Genomic DNA, 6,000 nt, shown 5'->3' with positions numbered 1-6,000 from the left:
AAATCATATAATAAATATATGATATAATATTTTGTCTCGTCTTTGTTCGTGAACTAAAATGACCATAGAGTTTAGTCCAGTCTTTATTTAGTGAATTACATTTTCGTCTCGTCTTTATTAGTCAACGAAATTGCATAATGATTTAGTCCCAGTTATTGTTTATTCATGGGTGGTGGTCTCGTCTCGTCTTCGTCCTTTGAAAAATGTGCGTTGACGAACATATTTCGTTTCGTTTTCGTTAACGAAATCAACACTGCATGGAAGTAAAAATGAGATCCCCACATACACAAATCACAAATCATGATGACATATAGGAGACAGATAGAAATACACACTAGCCTACTGCCTACACTTTCATAGACATGCCTGCTTATTTCGCTCTCAAAATTTGGCAACCCATTTTCAACTCTCTGCTTTTTAGAAGACAATGGAACCCCCCACTGTTTGGGGGAGAAAGTGTGAACTAGTCTGGAGAACAGAGGGAGACAGTGGCCAATAGGATAGCCTGATTTGGGGATCAAAATGATCATTTTTCAGGCTTGGTGGAGGAGTATGAAACCTCAGTCATGCGAGTGTTAACTTGCATGATTTAGCTAAAACAGATCACTCAATGACAGCATACTCCAATATATCAATTCATGAAAACAGAATTTGCCTTACTTGCAACAATGTGCACATAGACTTTCTTAATTTTGTCTATGAAGACTTTAATGGGATCATCTGCTCCACCACAACACATGTGGGTGATGATGTCGGCATCAATATTAACCCCCTTCTTCTCCTTTGCAATGAAGAGGATCGCTTCGTAGCCCAGGTGTTGAAGCTTTTCAATCTACAAATACACAAAATAAACTAAATGTTAACACTTACACATTGACAGGCAGTGACCGTGTGATGAACAATACAAAGGAAACTTGTCATTACACTTTACAGCTATCCCAAATAAGTAAAAAGTTAAAGTCCCAATATTTGTCACTTACATTGCTGTATGCTAAATTTGTTCTCCACATTTGACCCATCTTTTGGAGCGGTGATCCACAGCCGTGCTGCACTTGGGAATCATTTGTTGATCTAACCCCCCCCCATCCAACACTTGATGCTGAGTGCCAAGCAGGGAGGCATTGGGCCCCATTTTTACAGTAATTGTAGGACCTGTTCGGGAATCGAACCCCGACCTCCCAATTTCAGGACGGACACTCTACCACAAACGTTGGTCATCACTCCATAAAAGTAAAAAATAAGTTTGCATCAGGGTTACGAGGTGCAACCTCCTCTCTCCTTTTCATATGTATTGTGCAGCACCTCATCAATGCTGCTACTCCTGTGTTTGCTTATAACTGGACACTGACAAATGACCTATGAGTAAAATGAGTCCAACTCATAATAGTTACACAACACTGATTATAGTGCTGTCAAACAACTCTATGAAGCTTTCTATGAAATCAATGAACAAGTTTAATCTGCATTCTGCAACATAATGCAGACTGTAGTAGGGGTCCCTACTTCATCTGTCCCCTAGCTAAGGGGTCCCTGGCCTGAAAAACATTGAAGACCCCTGTATAGAATGTTATTTTAATGTCTAAACTTCTGTACCTGTACACAAAATGTTTTAACGATAAACACTTTGTAACCTTATATTGGTATTTTCAACAAGTTCATCAATACAGACTATCAACTCTAAATTAAACATGAATGATTTCCTTTAAAAAATAATACATAAATAAAATAGGCCTACCTGTAACAGCACATGACTTTAGCACACAGCTTGCATTCCTGTGCTTGAGAATGTTTTCACCATAGCCATTTGCTATTGAAGCCTTATTTTTCTTCAGAGTCACAAAACATGACTGGCATGTTTTACTGCTGGCAGTATTCACTCCTCCGCATGCAGGCAGGGCTTTGATTTGGGCTTCGTCATGACTTAGAGAGAAAAATACATGGACAAAGAAAAGAGTTTGACACATAAAAACATCATGAGCTCAGTTCTGCTTAATTCATGCTCATCGAGTGACTGTGTTGCTTAGTAAAGAAGTGCATATATTCAAAAGTTTTCACCAAGTTTGGAAGAGCTTTCAAACCGTGAAGACACTAACATGAAATGTTCACAATGTTAGGAGATGAAAATTACCACCATCCTACTCCAAGTGTGACCCAGAGTGTGATAAAGTGTGATCTAGAGCAGTGGTTCTCAACGCTCTTCCAAATTAGGTTACAAAGTGATTTAAAGAGTAAGATACCGGTAATAAAACATCTGCATGATAATCGAGATAAAACAATATAAAATCAGTATATAAAATAATTTATAAACGCTGAAATTACAATGGAATAACACAGACTTTAATAAATTGTGATCTATAAGTTCACAATGCATCTTGATGTGACCTGTGAGCTTGCAGATAGGCTGTTTTCTCTACAATGACAATTTCTTTGAATCTTTTTATACCTGGTTTCATCAGGATGGGGAACAATTATTGTAGCACTTAGTGACCTTTCAACAGTAAATTAGAACATTATAAACATCTATGTAAGCACACAACAAGTATTATTTTAACCCTTTCACGCATGAATTATGATAACCTGAGAAAAAAAAATGTTACTAAGTGTTTTTATGTGTCTTTAGACATAAATATAACAACTGCACTTAAAACATTTTTAAACAACAATTTTTTAAGGAGTTATTGACCTGTCCACTCAGGAGGACGGCATGCATTTGTGTTTTTAACTGAAAAGAATAAGGATAAAATACAACCAATGCTGTAAAACTAAATGTTTCACATTTCTAACATATTCTAATACTATTTATTAACTTTCTCTTGACTCCTCGGCTCAACAAACACAAAACACATAATAATAGTGTTTCTACTGTCAAGTGAAAACCAAAATAACTCTAAATTGAACACCAACATGAGTGCTTACTGTCTAGTGAAAACCAAACTGTGTGATGGGTGATGGCTGATTGAAGTTAGCCTGGCATGGCCAGACTAGTGCAGGCTAGATTGAAGTAGTCGCACCTGGCCTGAGTCAAACTAAATTGACTAAGCACCTAGGGCACAAAGCCTGCAAGCATTTTATGCAGATGTACTTGGATGTTCCTGTGCATGCAACATCATGGCATCTGTTTGCATTGTTTTGTGTCTGTATGCTGGGGCCAGTGGTTTCCAGGGGCAAACCTGGTCTCAGGGGTGCCTTGGACACGGCAATGTGTTTCACAATGTTCATACAAGATGGACTTGGTGAAGCGATATAGTACAGGATATAGGTCAGTAAAACTGAAGAGACTGTATTACTGAAATACATCTGAAAGAGAGTGTTGGGAGAGTTACTCACAATGTCCTCTGTTATTTTTGTAGAAAATGTTCATCAAAATAATGGTGGCGGTTGGTGGTGATTTTGGGTGGGGGGCTAAGAAATCTATTATACTATTTCAGTCAGACAACTCTTAGATTGGATTAGAATATATATTTATTAGCAATATATATTTGCAAGCTTGAGCATGGTATAGAAACAAGAGGAAGCATAGTTTGGCGTCAGGCCTCTGAATCCATTCATTCCCTGTAAGGATAACATTTTAATGAATGTTACATGCCAATTAGCATTTACAGGGAATGAATTAAACCCCCATGGGGATCTAGAAACAGAGCCTACAGGTGGATGCCGGGGAGGCGGGTGGGATGACTTTCATGGGCAGCAGCAGGTAAGCAGCGAGCAGCGGTAGCAGATCTCAGCAATAGCAGCAGCAGCAGCAGCAGCAGTGACACACGTCAGCTTAGCAAGACAGGGAAGCCAGAGTGAGCAGGTAACAGAGCAGTACCTATAACCACCCGATCAGGAGGAAAAGTGCATGTGACCTAGTCACCTGATCGGTTGCCCCAATCCCTTGAGTTGCCTGGCCTGAACTAGCTCCATAAACTGCGCCTCATAAGCTACCTATATAGTTCACCCTGCAGCAACAGCATCACATTCCAGATACCAGGTTACAGTAATGACACTACTATATGCCTATACTTTGTTATAGCAAGAGCTCCACTCCACAACAACACAAGTAGGCTACCCACAATAATAGCCTGATGATGCAAAACACACACACACACACACACACACACACACACACACACACACACACACACACACACACACACACACACACACACCTATTTCTTTCTCTGTGCATTTTAGCAAAAAGGATTATATGCCAAAATGATTGGATAGGCAACATGTTATGTGTTCCAACAGTAATGACTGCTGATAACCTACTGCAACAGTTTTTTTATTACAACTGTAATCAATTCAAATAGCTCCATGGGGATTGTTTTTGTTTGTGTGGGATGGGGGATGGCTGACCTGGCCTGAGACAAACTAATTGGACTAATTGGACTCAGAGTTGGGCACTGTGAGTCCAATTAGTTTGACTCAGGCCAGGTGAGACTACTTCAATCAACCATCACCCATCACACAGTTAGGTTTTTGCTGAAGTCTGACCACTTGGGTCAAAACTGAATTTCCCTTGTAGGTTCAAATAGGTTATTATTATTATTATTATTATTATTATTATTATTATTATTATTATTATTACCCGTATTATTATTATTATTGTTATTATCATCATCATCATACAGCTTCACTGTTACTGCTAATCATATTTGCTTATCCTTCTTTTTCTGGCAGCCACTGATCACCACTGGCCACTATCATCATCCTCACTTTAGTCATATAATAGTTACTCCACTATCCTGTAGTCCTAGGTCTATAATAAGCTGCACATGACCTCTACAAAATATAAATAGACACAAATGTACTCCCATAATGTAAACAAATATGCATAAAATATTATTTTTGATACAAACAATGCAGGTTACTTTCTAATAACATGAATACATTGATTTATATCCAGAAAAGGTAACTGCAGATGAAGCATTTTCAAGAGCAAACTGTGGCAGCAAAAGTATGAATTGTAGTTGGAATAGAGCCAGTGATGCATGCAGTCCAATTTAGTGGACAGATGATCAATCATAATTTCCTCCCAATCATGGACTTTACATTTACATTACATTTACTTAAGTACTGTACTTAAGTACAATTTTGAGGTACTTTTACTTTACTGGAGTATTTCCAATTTTCAGCACTTTTGCTTCTACTCCACTACATCTCAGAGGCAAATATTATACTTTTACTCCTCTACAACTATTTGAAAACTTTAGTTACTAGTTACTTTGTATAGGCTATTTTCATTATTATTACAAAACATACATTAACCACTTCAGCCCTTCATACATTTCGGCCATTTGAAAATAACCGTTGTACAAGCTCACAATGCGTCACATCGCGACACCTTGTAGATCGGCTATTTTCAAAATAAATTTAAAACTTGAAATGGGACATTCTGCATAATTAGTACTTTTACTTTTCGTACTTTAAGTACATTTTTATGCCAATACTTTTGTACTTTTACTCAAGTACATTTTGAATTCCGGACTTTTACCTGTAAGAGCCCAGCCAACATGTCCACCTGGGCCCCATGTGGGGCACATGTGGGCTACTTGGGTACCAAGCGGGCATGGGCTTGAACTGGGCAATTGTAGTGGGTTCCATATAGGTTCTATATGGGCTAAGTGGGCGCGGGCTTGAACTGGGCAAGTTTGGTGGGTTCTATGTGGGTTATGTGTGGGCTAAGTGGGCATGGGTTAGAACTGGTCACCCACGTCTGGGTCCCATAAGGGTTATGTGTGGGCTAAGTGGGCATGGGTTAGAACTGGTCAAATATGTCTGGGTCTCATATGGGCTATATGTGGGCTAAGTGGGCATGGGTTAGAACTGGTCACACATGTCTGGGTCTCATATGGGCTATGTATGGGCTAAGTGGGCATGGGTTAGAACTGGTATCACAAAAGTGGGTTCCATATGGGCTATGTGTGGGCTAAGTGGGCATGGGTTAGAACTGGTCACCCATGTCTGGGTCTCATATGGGCTATGTATGGGCTAAGTGGGCATGGGTTAGAACTG

The sequence above is a fragment of the Gymnoscopelus braueri genome (assembly GCF_963280865.1).
Source record: "Gymnoscopelus braueri genome assembly, contig: SCAFFOLD_76, whole genome shotgun sequence".
Classification (NCBI taxonomy): domain Eukaryota; kingdom Metazoa; phylum Chordata; class Actinopteri; order Myctophiformes; family Myctophidae; genus Gymnoscopelus; species Gymnoscopelus braueri.
This window is presented reverse-complemented; position numbering follows the sequence as displayed.